The sequence below is a fragment of the Hylobates moloch genome, unplaced genomic scaffold (assembly GCF_009828535.3).
Source record: "Hylobates moloch isolate HMO894 unplaced genomic scaffold, HMol_V3 SCAFFOLD_11, whole genome shotgun sequence".
In the NCBI taxonomy this organism is placed as follows: Eukaryota; Metazoa; Chordata; class Mammalia; order Primates; family Hylobatidae; genus Hylobates; species Hylobates moloch.
Genome location: NW_026652286.1, coordinates 106,172,218 through 106,188,706, shown reverse-complemented (window position 1 = coordinate 106,188,706; position 16,489 = coordinate 106,172,218). Strand labels below are relative to the sequence as shown.

Genomic DNA, 16,489 nt, shown 5'->3' with positions numbered 1-16,489 from the left:
GGCAGCTGACTAGGTAGTGCCCACCCACATTGAGGGGGATCTTTCTGTTCCAGTCCACTGACTCAAATGTCAATCCCCTCGGTCAACACCCTCACAGACAGACCCAGAAACAATGCTTCGCCAGCCATCTAGGCATTGTCCATCCAGTCAAGCTGACACCAAACATCAACTGTCACAGACTAGCAGCCTTAGAGACGCCAGCGTCTATCTCAGATTGCCCGCTATATTCCCTGTTCACCCGTGCTCACAACCCTTGGCTTTCTCATCCCACAAGCCTTCTCTCGCATGCATTTTGGACTTTTGTTTTATCTGTTGTCCCTTTTTGTCCCCACAACTTTGATACTATTTGCTTTCTATTGTTTAGACAATCATCAAAATTTTTCATCCATTGGCACAGCTCTTCTTTGTCAGTGCTCTTATGAGCTGTCGTTCACCCCCAACATGGCTTTCTTATCACGTCATGGGGTTTGAGATAGGCTAAAGGTAAACCCATGTGGCTCAGGCTTACTTTCTTAGTCAAGCCTTAGCTTCATCTGTTTAAGATAGCTTTCATCTAAGGAATAGGGGCTTCCATTTTCTCTTTGTGGGTAGAGGGTCTTTCATGTATCTCTCATTGACATTCACTGACTGACGCTGTCCTGGCTGGGTAGCAGTAAGGGATATGAGACTGCATGCAATCTAGATCCTTCTCCTATGCAAGCAGGCCCAGTTGGTGTGCACTTTGAAAAATGCCTCATAAAGTAAAAAGAGCCATGGGTAAAAGGTGATATAAAGGACTAAATTTTCCATTAGGCAAGGTGCGGGAAACTATTTCATAGATAAGGTGACTGTTGAATGGTTTAATCAAGGTTGACTCAAATTTGCAGTCAGAGAGTTTGGGTGGATATCAGGAGTAAGAAGGCATTGCAGGGATTGCAGGCAAGAGGGGAGAGGTGAGCGGGGTTGCAAAGGTTTTGAAGTGCATGGCATGCTTAGCAAATATTAAGCAATCCATTCTGGTTATCCTGCATTTAAAGGGGAAGGGAGGAGTCATTTGGCTGAGGTGTGAGAGGTCTCTGAAGGAAATGTGTACCAGGCCCTAATTGTCTTCTATGGGATTTCTCTATGAAAGGACCTGCAATTTCGCAAGTGCACATGATGCAGAAGCATTTACACTGTGGACTGCAGCACATCTTGACTCCCCAGGAAGAGCCAAAAAGGTGATGGCCAGAGAGAAAGTCGAGGAAATAGCTTCTGCCCGCCATCTCATCTTAGCCCCTATTGATATTATTAGGTTACTGATAATGGCTTCCGTCTGTGGCAGGCAGAACAAGCTCCACCCTTCTGTGTGTCTATCTAATGACAGCATTCGGCTTGGCTGATGCATAACGCACTACAATCTGGGTCCTGATCGTTAGGCAGCATCATCAGTTAACAACAAATAAATGTTGGTTTATTGTCAGAGAAATAAGATGTCATATAAATTAGATAGATGTGCTAAAAACTTAATCATTAGGCTTAGATGAAAAGAAATGGAGCAGGTGCTTCTGTGGTTCATAAGCATGATGGCTGGGCTCAGGCGCATGTGTGAGATGTGCCACCCTTGAAACTGGTTATGACGTCAGCACATTACCCATCTGACATGAAAACAACAACATCAACAACACAAATGAAGCCATGAGTGTGTATAAATGAACCAAAATAGAAAAGCATTCCATCATACTCCTGAGTCCTAAAGACTGAAAGGTTTAGAGCTGTGCAGTTACGCAGGGGTTTTCACATAAAGTATTACCCTTGCTCCTCAGAAGAACCATGCGAGTTCGGTTCTATTATTATCCTCACTTTACAGCTTGAAGAAACTGACAATTTTAGTAACTATTCAAGGTCACACAGCTAGTAAGCGAAGGAACTGGGCCATAAACCCATATTTCCCTAACTGTACACTCTGTCATTTTTGCAGTTAGTCTTCAATACAGGACATAGTACGTCCTGGCACTCACAAATGTGAATATGGAAACTTGAACGTGGGGTGCTGGACTCCGAGATCACATTTGTGAGCTTAACAGCCCAGAACCTCCAGATCCTGAGAAAATTTTAAGTGAAAGATGCGCGGAGTGAAACTGTTAACTCATGCAATATGTGGATTTTGACTAAAGTCGAAATAGGGGAATTCTATCAATATAAAAGCCTTGGGATGAGTGGACTGATCACAAAAGATGACCACACAGTTCCTTACCCGTTGCCTTACTATATTCCATCTTTCATTTTGCCAAGTCAAAAATACACCAAATGGAGGAACCAAAACTTAACAGTCTTTTTGCATTCATTTATGTAACAATCAGCTCCTAGTTTTTTGTTGTTATTTTTCTTTTTTTTGAAAGTGACAATATAAGCCATGTAGTACTTTGTTATTGTTCTTGTTGCAGTAGGTACGTTAGCATTTTTTTAAAATTTGAGAATGAATAATTTATTGCTAGTTTTAAAACTCATCTACTATGCAATCCTCAACTGGGTATTTTGTGACTGCACTTTGTGTATATGTTTGTATGTGGTTGCATGTTGAGTGTGTGTATGAGAATGCACATGTGTGTTTTGGAAATCATTATTTATAGCTCTTAATTAAAAATTTTTAAAGGAACTATATAGGCTCAGTTATTTGTTTTCACATGTGAGCAGCTGAAATTAGATCCCTCTTACACCTTTGCCAGAGCAAAACTGTGCAATATGCGTAATGTGCTCTTGTCCCCTCTAGAGAGGTGGGGCTAGAGTGGAAATGGCTAATCCTCTTCACAGGGGATGAATTGGAAATTGAGTTTTGCAAACGAAGTCAGAGATAATGTCCCATCTTCATTATTTATGGAAATCAGTTACTGTATTTTAATTATCCACTGCTTGTATCGTCCACATAAAATGCCTTTCCTTTTATTTAAACTGCAAATAATTGCCGTAGAATTATTCATTGGAAATTGGAATCCACTTTTTTGATCTCTAGAAAGCCTATTAATAATGAATGAGGATGTTATTTATTTGTTACAATTCCACAAATGGGAACTGAAGAAAGACTCTATATTCCTCACTCATCTCCTCTGGCAATACCTGAGTGAACTCACCCCAGGAGAAATGCCAAAATGTGGAAAAGCAACATAACGATGAGAACAGCTTTCTTCTTTTTCTTCTTTCGACAAATGAAATGCCTACTCACTTCAACAAATGTGGGCCTACTATGGGAAAAGCGCTGTTGGGTGAAATCAGGAAGAAAGTTAAGCTAGACGTGAATTTTACCTTTCAGGACATAATAAACATTCATAAAATCCTTGACATTTGCAAGCGATACACCCTGAGACCTTCATCAATCCTCATATTCATGAATCTTATATAGCGTATAATTTGCTACGTAAAATGCAATAAAATATAACTGAAAAATATAAGTGACCCCTTTGGACCCTTAATGATTCTATAAATACAGAACTCAAGTAATTTATAAAGCTATTAAAATAAATCTCGCCATTAACATAAACTCTATACTAGGCTATCTCTCACTTGAACAATTTTTGCACTATCCAGAGAACTTGCTAAAATAGCTTCATAAATTGCTTTTTCCAGTTTCCGTACAGAATGTATGGTGGACCTTTCGTGTCTGAAATACTGCAGAATCTGAATCTTTGCTTTTAAATGTTATTTTAAAAAATATGTATTATATTAAATAATATATATTATATTGAATATATATTAAACATATATGTGTGTGTGTATATATATATATATATATATATATAATTTTTTTTTCTGGCCAAAGCCATCACTTGATTGGATCTACTTATTTTTCTCTTCATTCATGTTACCAACAGTAGAAGCCAATTTTCTTATTAGGAACTTTTTCCCCCTCCCATTGGAAGGATCAAAGTTTGACCACCTTTTTAGCCTGTGTATGGAGCTAAGCAGAGAAATTTGGTAATGGGTGCCCTGGGCCTTCCCAGCTGCTCTCACAGGCTATAGAAGTCACTTCTGAACTTCAGCCATGGAGTATTGAATTCAAATTTGGGCCTCACAAAAATTAAAATATAATATCCATGATGAAATTTGAAACCTTTGTAAACAGTCAAAGTGCTAACTTCTATAACCACAAATGAGCAGGGTCTGATATACTTATATATTCAATACGACGGAGAAAGTGACAAATACTCAAAGGAAAGATACAGGTAAACTTAACTTCAGAAGCTGCAGGGGAGTTTGAGGAAGACTACAGGGAGGAGGCAGCATTTTTCTGGACTTTGAGGATCGGTAAGACTTAGAAATGGGTCACAGACATAGATATCATAGACATTTTGAGTAGAGGAAACAGAATGAGCAAAGACGTGAGTGAGGAGGCAGGGAGCTTTCATGAGGAAAGTGAATAGTGTAATCCCACATAACTATAAAGGTAATTTCTCCTCAATGTAAAAATGCAGAAAAATGCTTTCCTCTTTTTGGAAATATGGTAAGATGAGGCATACACAGAAATAATCCCAGTGTATTTAGAAATACTATGAAAAATATATTTAAAGTATTTTTAAATGCATAATGACCTGGCAGGAAAGCAAGGGAAAGTTCAAGAAGCACAAAGCAACAAAACAATATTACTTCAGAAAGATAAGCTATGGTGAAGCCAGTTCTGCCCTAGGATAGCTTCTGATCCCTCATTCCCTAGAGTGCAAATTTGAGGGATTGTGTGTGGATATGAGATAAAGCCTGGGACCTGGTAAAATGGCTGGGAAGATTACAGAGTTTATCCTGGAGCCACAGACCCTAAAGGCAAAACCCTGAAATGGGTTAAGGGGGAAGATGTGCCTTGCAGAAGGAGAGAGTGGGACTACTTGGCTGGGTTGAAGATGTCTCTGGATGGAGGGGCAAGAGAGGCTTCTTGGAATCCTTAACTGGAAGACTGCTCTCCCATGGGTGTTAATTCACAAGTCCTGTGTGGCTCCCATAAGTCGTAAGCTTGGACGTAGGTTGGTAAGACTTCAAATCCTTGGTAAAAGCAAGGCAAATCCTCACTGAAGGAATGCGCTTTAATCGCAGGCGTTGCTAACATTTCCACAATTTTGTAAAACATGTAGCTCATCACGTACATGAAGAAATAGACCACCATGAAGAAAAGTCAGTGCTCATAGTATAGTGTAGAAAAGGAACTTTGAAAACTATAGATGGGGCAACTTTTCAAAAGCAGAATATAAAATATGTATGTATAATTATGCACAAAGAAATAAAAATGGCTGTCAGAATACAATTTAGGATTAAGAGAACATTAAAATCCACCAGTAATATTTTTAAGTAACCAAATAAAACTTCTTAGAAATATGAAACATAATAATTGAGAGTAAAATTTCAATAGATGGATACAAAACAGATTAGTTCCAGCTGTGGAAAGAATTCATGACTGGAAGATAATCTTAAGAAAATAAATACCAAAAATCTAGAATAGAGATTCATAAACTTCCTTGGTTCATGGCACCATTCATGTGTTAGTGCCTCAATAATTTTTTTATAGTATCCCTAGAGCAAAAGAAATTCCCAACATTTCTTTTATTAAGTAGTTAGGCTCAAACAACTTAATTTTAGTGTTTTGCGTAGTATACAATGAATAGCTATGTCTCTCTCAAAAATGAAACATTCCCACAGTGTTCCTGTGAATTCACTCTGGTTTCCCAGTATTCCTTGACCTGTAGTTTGAGAACCATGGATGTAAAATAAAGAAACAAAACATGGAAAATGTCAAAGACAACTTAAAGAGACTCCCATGTAGGTCTAACATATGCCTAGTTGAAGTTCCAGAAGAAGAAAGGGAAAAGACATGGTAAGAGAATTTTCCAGATTTAACACAAAATTCATAGATTCAGAAAGAACAACAAATTACAAGCAGAATAAATACAAAAAACTGGGCATGGTGGCTCGTGCCTATAACCCCAGCTACTTGGGAGGCTAAGGCAGGAGGATCACTTGAGCCCAGAAGTTTGAGGCTGCAGTGAGCTTTGATCAGACTATTGCACTCCAGCCTGGAGTAAGACCCCCTTAACACAGTAAGTTCCCATTTCTAAAAAAGTGTTTTTTGAAAAAAAAAGTAGATACAGTAAAATACATATCTAGACATGTTTTACCAAAACTCTAGAACAGCAAAAATAGAATGACCTTAAAAGTGAAGACAGACTAAGAACTGATTTCTCTTTTTTTTCCTTTCCAACTTTTATTTTAGGTTCAGAGTACATGTGCAGATTTGTTACATAGGTAAATTGCGTGTTGCGGTGGTTTGGTCTTCACATTATTTTACATTCAGGTAATGAGCATAGTACCCTACAGGTGGTTTTTCAGTCCTCACCCTCCTCTCACAAACCACCCCCAAGTAGGCCCTGGTGTCCACTGTCCCCTTCTTTATGTCCATTTGTACTCAATATTTAGCTCCTACTTAGAAGTGAGAACATGCAGTATTTGGTTCTCTGAGAACTGATTTCTTAATAGTAATAACAATTCCTCTTATCCAGAGAGAACCATAAGCATTTTGATACATTTTCTTCCAATTTTTTACCTGTGTATGTCAAATGAAATATATACTTTTGAAAAAAGAAGATGCAAAACCATATATACTGTATGACTCTCAAAGATATATATGTGTGTGTATATGTATATATATGTGTATATATGTATATATGTATATATATGTGTATATATGTATATATATGTGTATATATATGTATATATATGTGTGTGTGTGTATGTATATACATATATATAAAATAAATTGAGATTCGGTGGGGCGCAGTGGTTCACACCCGTAATCCCAGCACTTTAGGAGGCTGAGGCAGGCGGATCACCTGAGGTGGGGAGTTCCAGACTAGCCTGACCAACATGGAGAAACCCCGTCTCTACTAAAAATACAAAATTAGCTGGGCATGGTGGCGCATGCCTGTAATCCCAGCTACTCAGGAGGCTGAGGGAGGAGAATCTCTTGAACTCAGGAGGCAGAGGTCACGGTGAGCTGAGATGGCGCCATTGCACTCCAGCCTGGGCAACAAGAGCAAAACTCCGTGTCAAAAACAAACAAAAAACATTGAGATTCATACAATACATATGGTATTTCTTTTATTAAGTAGTTAGGCTCAAATGACTTAATAGTAATATTTTGTATAAAACAAATAGCATAAAACAGATAGCTGTGTCTCTCTCAAAAAACATATAATTATATATATAAATTGAGATTCATACAATACATATAGTTTTGCATCTTTTCTCAATTGACACAGTGTGACTATGTTATTTACCTATTCAATAAATGATTGTCGAATGACGTTTAACTAGGATTTAGCGAGTGATTTTAAATAAATAACATTTAATTATACGTCAAGGTACTATACTAAATGCTTTATAAATATTAATTCATTTAATGGTAAGAACTGCATGAGATAGTTATTATTCTTATTTTGCAATGAAGATACTTAGTTTTTGTTAATTTTAAGCATCAGATGTGGTACTTGATAAATGCTTTTTTGCCTCTGTGTTTATGTTATATTCTTAATGAAAATTTTTAGAAATGAAACTAACGTTCGAAACCCATGAACTTCTAAAGTTACTAGTAAAGCCAATCTGCTTTCTGGTAAGATTTTACCTAATTAACACTGTGATCACACACTCAACCAAACTTTGCCAATATTGAGTATAAGAACTAATTTTAGAGGTTGACAACTTCTGATAATATTTTAAGAAGGTTAAAAAATTTACCTCATTTTATCGTGATTGTATTGTGATTGTAACTTCTACATTTACAAATGTGTTTGAATGTTTCTCACATTAGGCAGTGGTATTGCTTCTTGTCTGTGATATTTGCTGAATTTTCCCTTGGTGTTTCAGCATTTTTCTCTAAATGCATTGAACAGTAGTATTGTATAATATATTTGTGTCATGTATTCTTCAAATATATACGACTTTTATTTGATGGTTTCCTGGCATTTTTTCAATCAAATGAATTGTACGTGTATATTTTTTTCTTTTCTGTTGTGCTTAGATTATCCATCCCCATCCCAAGGTTAGATAGTTATTCACCTATATTGTCTGTAAATGCTTTAATATTTTATTATTTTACATTTAACTCTTTAGGCCATGTGGAATATTCTTTGCCATATGTACTAATGTGAAGATTTATTTTAATTTTGTTTTCCAAATGTTTAACCTTGCCTGTAGTGCCAACTTCTTCCCTATTTCTTTGTTTCCCTTTAAAGCAATGCTCTTAGTAGTCTTAGCTGACAGACTTCAATTTCTTTCCTCTTTTTTTAAAACCCATTGTAGTTTTTAGATCCTACCTCTCCACCAAAACACCTCTTATCAAGTCACCAATGACTTCCCCATTATTATCTCCACTGGCCAGTTTTCAGTCTTGATGTGATTTGATCTGTCAGCAGTATTTGCACAGCTTAACCGTCTCTTCCAGCAACAGTTTCATCACCACAACCTCCTACCTCACTGGCAGTTCTCTCCTCTCCTCTGCATGATCCTGCCTCCAGTGCTGACAGGACCTAGGCCTCTGCCCATGGACTTTTCTCTCTATGCTCACTCCTACCCCGATTCCATCCAGACCCACTGCTCCTGATAAAATCTGTATATTACGACTTCAGGGTTTATGATCATAGTCTGTGTCTCTCCCCCGAACTCTAGAGTGTATATTAATACAGCAGCCTTCTCAACATTTCCACCTAGATGTCTAAATGAGCATGCTAGACGTGTCATAGCCCAAATTAAATTCCTCATCTTTCCAAGGCTGCTTTTTGCGAGGTCATCTCAACTCAGCTAATGGAAACTTACATCCTTCAGGTGCTCAGACCAAACATTTAGGAGTCACCCTTGACCCTTCTCTTTTTCTCATACCTCACTTTCACGCCTTCAGTAAATCCTGTTGTCTCCACCTTCTGCAAAATCTTCCATACCATCTGCACTGCTACTTTGTTCATCATATCTTGGCTGGATTTTCGCAATAGCCTTCCACTGGTCTTCCCAATTTTAGTCTTGTTTCTTTACAGCCTATTTTTAACAAACCATGCCTCTGTCCCGTGCCTTCCAATGGCTTGCCATCTCACTTGGAGTAAAAAGTGAAATCTGGATAATGGTGTAAAAGACTATATGATCCAATCCCCAGCTCACCCCAGTCCCTCTCTGGTCCCATTTCCTACTATTTCCCTGCCTGAGTTACTAGAGCAAGAGGAAGATTTGGTCTCCTTCATCTCTCTTGAACACATCAGACTGGTTCCCACCTCGGTGGCTTTGCAGTTGCCGTTCTCTCCTGGAAGGCTCTGTCCCAAGATATATGGGTGGGTAACTCCTTCATCTTTTTAAAATCTTTGCTCAAAATTACCTTCCTGGTGAGGGCTTCCTTATTATCCTATTTGAAATTGTATTCTTCCCCCACTCCTTCCATTCCCTTTCCATACCCACTGTGTTACTCTTATCATTGTTGTATATATCAGAGTCTAATTCTACTCACATTTCATCTCTTTGCACTGATCCTTCTGTCAATTATTGAACTCATATCATCTGATTGAATCACTAAGATTTTGTTAAACATATTTCATGTCTGGTGTAGAAGGCCTTTCTTATTATTCTTCCTTTATAAAATTCCCTTAGTTATTCTTGGCTTTTTATGCCAGCTTAACTTTAAAAGTACTTCATCATGTTTCCAAAGAAGAAAAATTAAGCTGATTTTTTTGTTGGAATTTCATAATACAGGGACATTCATGTGCAAAGAATTAATATCTTTATATCATTCACTCTTCCTTTCCCAGAATGTGGTATGCTTCTTCGTTTATTGAAGCTCATTTTCTTTTTGACATCGATTTTGTAATTGTATATTTTCTACAGTTCTTACATGTGTCTTGTTTAAGTTAATCCTACATGTTGTAGTCTATGATTTTTTTCCTGCTTTGTTCTATCGTTGCTATTTTATTGCATTATGTATTTTTAAAAGATTATTTTCAAATAGTTGTTTTTTCAAATTTCTATCTATCAGCAACATTGTTCAACCATCTTATTACTGGCAGTAGATTTTCAGTTTATTCCTTGGGTTTTTGAAGGAGACATAATGATAATTCTATCCCCTTTTCATCATGCTACAGTGCCTTGCCTAAAACTTCTGCAGAGTATTGAATAATAGTAGTAGTCGCTAGCCTGTTGGTCTTCCTCTCCTTGTTCACACTGCCGGTTTAAAGTGGATGTGTTTGTCATATTAAGAAAGTATCCTTACATTCCTGATTTACAACGCACTTTTTTGAAAAAATAAGAAAAAGTCGAGAAGTTTGTCTCGTGCTTTTTGTTTCCATCAGTTGAACTAATATTACCTATTAATTTGGTTAATAGATTTTCCAATATTAAACTAAATAAACGGTTGCAGTGGGTGGTTTTTTAAAGACATACTATTGAATTTAATTTATTAATGTTTAAATGAGGATTTCGCATCTATGTTCGTAACAGTGTCTGTTCTGTAGTTTTCATCTTGGTGTTATCTTTTATCCAGTGTTGGAATGGGAACTTTTATGAAATAAATTAGGAAGCAATTTGTCTTGTTCCAGGATAGAAGGCAGAATGTGAGTATAGTCGTGTGTGTAGAGGTGTGGGCATACATATCTATGCACATACATATTTTCATAGAGAGTATGTGCTCCTAAGAAATTTGGCAGAATTTATTGTTAAAGACTACCTGGTTCCAAAGCCCCAAAACTTTTTTGATAATTTATTGATTGTCTTTCTCATGATTATTGGTGTATTTCGGTGTTCTACCATTTTTTAAAAAATCTTGATAGTTTTTTTTCCAATAAATTGCCTATTTCTATTTAATTTTCAAATTATAACTGAAATTGTATGTAGCATTATCTTATGATTTAAAGAATATTTTCTAAATCTGTTGTTGTGGCTTCATTATCATTTCTAGTTCTGCTCGTTTTTGTTTTTTCTATTTATCTTGTTTTCAAGAGACTTGCTTAATTGATATTAAATTTTTGTTTCTAATAGTAATGCATTTAAGATTTGTTTACTACTATTTTGATAAGTTTTGTCTTCAGTTTTTTTTTGTCCCCCCTCCCCCGCAAAGTGGCTTCTATTTTAGTTTGCCTTTGATCCCATATTAATTTAGGAAGGTGATTTTTAATTTCCTGCTTATTACATTTTTGTTCTTGTGTTTAAATTACTTATTTTTCTATTCTTATTATAATGTGGTCAAGAAATGTGATCAGTGTAATTTCTGCTACTAAGAATTTATTGATGCTTTTTTTGTGATATGGTAGATTAGGATTTATAAGGTCCATGGTCACTTGAAAATAAGGTACTTCTCTAATTGTAGTGAAGGCAAGTTTTTAAATTTAGCCTGTTAATTATGTTATCAAGTTATCTATATCCTTATATTCATTGGAGGTCTATCTTATCTTTGAGGATGTTAAAGTCTCCCGTAATAGTACTTCTGCTAATTTTGCCTCATACTGCCAACAGTTTGTTTGCTTTACTTTCTACGTGGATTTTTATATTTTTTGCATAAACGTTCTTGAAAATTACCTATTCATTAACAGATATACCTATTTTCACTGTAATATTTGGCACCTATAAAGTTTCTCACACTTTGAATTCACTTTGACTCATATTATTATTTCTAACCTTGCTTTCTGTGATGTTTTTGGGGAACGTGAAAATGGCAGCCTCCAGTGTTTACTGATTCTGAGGCTCTTCCTCTTTCTACCACGTGTGAAGGGAGAGACCAGGGAGCATCCCCATCTAAAAGAGAATCACCATTGGCGTCTGCTCTCTTGCTGTGTTTCTGTCCTGATGACAGCCTTTGCTAAGCACATTTGTGGCAGGAGGACTTTGGCCTCCTAGCATAGTTTTCAGGTTGGTGTGGGCGTCGGGGGCCTGGAGCAGAGGAGGAGAGAGGGTGCAGCTTTCTCTTTCCTTCTGAGCCCATCAAACTGCACCTTCACTGTTTTATCATGAGTGCATCTTCAACCTTATCAATGCGCAGAAGTCGCTCCCAGATTCTAGCACCGGGAGATAGAATAGAAAAAGTAGAGTATCTCTGTGTCTACTTTTGGGGAGTTGTGTGTGTGGTTTTTCCTTTTTTCCTGCAGTATATCAATAAACATTTTTGTGGAAAGTTGATAGAGATAACATCAGGAGCTGCTAGTTTGGTTAAAAAAAAAATCTGCTACTGAAATGTTTCCAAAAAAATGGGTATATTCAGTCAGCACTGTATTTTAAGAACTCTTATCTGGTCTGAGTGTAACAGAGTGCTCAGCTAGGAGATAATTTCAGCTGTCCAAGAGAAGTTGTCAGTCTCTGGTTTTGGGAGTGGAGCAAGAAGTAAGTAGACGCAGAGGCATTAGGGAGACCGAATCTATACTGTGGAGAATAAATGGATTTGTATACATGTGTAAAGGTGTGAACTGGGACTTGGGTGGAAAGAACAAAAGTACGTGAGGAGTCTAAATCAATGCTCAACTTCCTAGCACAAACTGATGAAAATATTTGCCACATTGCCAGAGGGAGGTATTTTCTTAAAGGAAAATAATTATCGTTACGCAGGAAAAGGTCTTTATTTTATTTTTAAGACATGCATAGGTAAGAGGTAAAATGCAAAATGTGCAAATGAATTACAGATGAAAAATACTAAAAATAGTCAAATCCAGGAGATGAATGTATTCGTGTTTACTATTCTCTGTTTTGTTATGTACAGAAAATTTTATAATAAGCATTTTAAGAAAGGGAAAAAAATCACCCAGTTTGGGACCTACTGTCTTGAGGTGCTGTAGACCCCTACTCCATGTGATAATATATAGGTGGCACTGAAGATGCAGGACTATACCTCCCCTGACCAAATTGGGAGGTGTCTGGTTGGGTGTTGTAAGGATAGAAGTTGTTGGAGCTATTACATGCTAAGGCAGAGTTCATAAAGCCACTTTCTAAATATGTAACATTTGGCAATTTGAGTAACAGTGCTCAACTAACAGGGCTGTTGTAGGGATGGAATGCTATAATGAAGACAAAGCCCTGGGTCACAGAAGAGCTCAACAAATGCTGCCATCTTTCACTACTGCAGAAGGGCAGTGGACCTCCAACACCCCAAGGAGACCACAAAATAGCTTGTGGGTCAAGCAAAGCCAAGTATATTGCTTCCTGTGATAAGGAAGACCACTACCTTTTTAGCACTGTCTTTGAAAAGGAAGGATAAAGATGAGATATCTATGTGATTTGGAGGGGTCTGGTTTAAGGCAGGTGTTTCTATGAGGAGGTCTGATTGGGACTGGGCCAAAGTTGTGATATAATAGTTCAGGATTGGTGAACTCAGGTGAGGATTTTGGAGCAAACCTTAGAGTAGACAATTGGATGATTCCAGCTGAACAATCTATTATTCTAAGAAGGAAGCTATTTACTCTGATGTCAATGAATTTTCAAAGTTATTTCCAACTTAATCTTCTGGGTCAAGAATTTCCTGGAATAGTCATGTCATGTTAATGCAGAGTATCAAATAGGAAAATCATGCTTTATGGACTGTAAGCTGTTTGGCTGTAGAAGTTTCAGCCCCCAGGGGAGATTATGGTGTGGATTGTTTCTATTTTGTTTTAGTGTTTGTGGCATATTGCTACCTCCGCAGCAGATGCATACCTTGTTTTGCAAAGTTTAATTAAGCTTATCATTCTTTTGGCAATATGTATTAAAGACCTCAAAATAATCTTTTAACTAGTAGTTTTATTATCAGCAATCAGTCATTCAGAATCATCAAAGACATGAACAAAAGATGAACAAAGATGTTTATCATGGCATTTTTAGAATAGAAGATACAAGGTAAACAAAATGACTTTAAATGGGCAAACAGAAAATAAATTATGATTTAGCCACAGGATGGGACACTGTGTGTAACTAGGACAAATTGTGTTTTTTAGAAATAGTTAATGATGTGGAAAAATTCTCTCCAAGCTAAGTGAAACTGGGACATAAAAGTGTATAAAATTATCGTACCTATGACTGAATGAAAATATTGCAAAATTTTATAAGTGGTTATCTCAGGGTTATAAGATTACAGGTTGTATTTTCTACAAATATTTAAAATAAGCTTTCTTCTTATCAGAAAATAAACACTATTTTAATAATAATAATACAGTGACTGAAAGGGTGGTGTAGATGCCCTCCAAGGAGAAAAGGAGCTTGTTTGTGTTTGTTCCTGCAGCAAATGATGCAACTGAGGCAGGAGGGCCCAAGCAAAGGGCTCTCTTCAGAAAGGGGGACTTGGCTGGGGTTCACTCTGGTTTTGGACAATGAATCATCTCTTATGTTAATAAGGATTGGCAGGTTATAATATAAGAAATGGCTCTTGCCGGCCGGGCACGGTGGCTCATGCTTGTAATCCCAGCACTTTGGGAGGCTGAGGCGGGCGGATCATGAGGTCAGGAGATCGAGACCACGGTGAAACCCTGTCTCTACTAAAAATACAAAAAAAAAAAAAAAATTAGCCGGGCGTGGTGACCGGCGCCTGTAGTCCCAGCTACTCGGGGAGGCTGAGGCAGGAGAATGGTGTGAACCCGGGAGGCGGAGCTTGCAGTGAGCGGAGATCGCGCCACTGCACTCCAGCCTGGGTGACAGAGCGAGACTCCGTCTCCAAAAAAAAAGAAATGGCTCTTGCCATCAGAAAAACTGAATATCTCTGTGTTAGCTCATTTGCGTTGCTATTAAGGAATATCTGACCCTGGGTAATTTATAAATAACAGAGGTTTAATTAGCTCATGGTTATACAGGATGTGCGAGAAGCGTGGTGTTGGCATCTGCTTGGCTTCTGGTGAGGATCTCAGAAAGCTTCCAATCATGGCAGAAGGCAAAGGAGAGCCAGTGTGTCACATGGTGAAAGAGGGAGCCAAATAGAGGGGGTGGAGGTGCCACACTCTTTTAAACAACCAGCTCTCTCATGAACTCATTACCACTCATTACTGTGGAGAGCACACCAAGCCACTTAGGAGGGATCTGTCCCCATGATCCAAACACTTCCCACCAGGCCCTACCTCCAACATTGGGAGTCAACATGAACCTTGGAGGGGACAAACATCCAAATTGTATCAGTCTCTCAGGATGCTTGCACCACAAATAACATTGAGAGTTCCACAGCCACTCAGCAAAGGTGTTTGTTCCTTTTTGATTCATCATTGCTTCCTATCTTGAACAGATCTGCTTTTCCAAGGAATTAAATGCCTTTGAGGACTTCTCATTAGGACTTCTTTTCTCCATTTTGGGAGCTTCTATGACCGCTTATTGCCAGGAGCCTAACAGGGTGCAGAGAATTTCAGTGATTTGCCTGCAGATGCATTGCAGGCAGAACTCTCTGGGTTATCTCCTATCTAGGGAAAGAAGCTTGGAGTTACTGTCCACTCTCAGTTATCTGCAGCTAGCTCACATGACCAACAGATGCCCATTGCCAGGTGGAAATCCCTCAGAACTTCATTCTTTCTGCCTAAAATTCCAATTGCTAAAACCGAAGACAAGAATAAGATAGAAAAACTCTAGAATGAGGCAATTAAAATGATCAAGGGGACGACTGAGTACTGAAGAATAAAGTTAAAATTCTTCAGGATGTAAAGATAAATTCTGAAAGAGGATGAATGGTTATAAGATCATGAAAGGCAAATAGAAGCCCATTTCTCAATTCTGGAGAACACGTTTGAGAGTATAAGTTGAAATCTAAAGGCAGTAAGAGGAAGAGTAGAGGTTCCTTGGATGGCACAGTGGAGAAGGAAGAAGGAAGTAAGGCACTTTGTACACACTGTCTCATTATATGACATGCCATCGGAGCATTTTGTTCTAGTCCCAGTTTTGCTACCAGCTATTTTCTGGTGATGTTGAATGAGATTCTTCATTCTAAGCCTCAGATTTCTTATGTGTAGAGTCAGGATTTTAATTATTTGGGTTTGAGAATACTTTCTGATTCAAAAAGAGTTTGTTTTATTTTATAATACAGAAATCATAAATATTATTAATACATTATTTTCAAAATGTTACGCAGACTGGAAATATGAGAAAGTTTGAGAGTGTTTGCATATATTTCCTTGTGACATAATAATTATTAAAAGGAAATTAGTGGCCGGGCTCAGTGGTTCACACCCGTAATCTCAACTACTCGGGAGGCTGCGGTAGCAGGATCGCTTGAGCCCAGGAGTTTGAGGAGCATGTTCGCACCACTGCACTCCAGCCTGGGCGGTAGAGCAAGACCCTGTCTCTAAAAACAGAAATGACTGCTTCCTAGCAAGACGCTAAACTAACATGGCTAAGGCTTCCTCTCCCAGGACTCCTCTCCGCAATGATAGAGAGGTGGGGCAAGGGTTTGAACTGGCATTTATATATATATATATAATGTCTTCGGTCTGAGAGAAAAAATGGCCTAGTATGGCTTTGAAGAAAAACTTAGAAAAAGAATTATGAATTCTTGCCCCATATCTTTGTGTTTAGTGGTGAGTCCCACAACTCTCAGGTA

At 37.8% G+C, this 16,489-nt stretch overlaps 1 protein-coding gene and 1 non-coding gene across 3 annotated transcripts in view; both read left to right on the top strand.

The window, feature by feature from the left end:
• Positions 1 to 16,489, top strand: part of OPCML (opioid binding protein/cell adhesion molecule like) — a 1,137,420-nt gene that overhangs the window by 96,870 nt on the left and 1,024,061 nt on the right. The window lies entirely within an intron of this gene.
• On the top strand, positions 1,521 to 1,622 carry LOC116477582 (small nucleolar RNA U13). The gene has a single exon (XR_004250547.1). It is a non-coding gene; the product is annotated as a small nucleolar RNA U13 (small nucleolar RNA).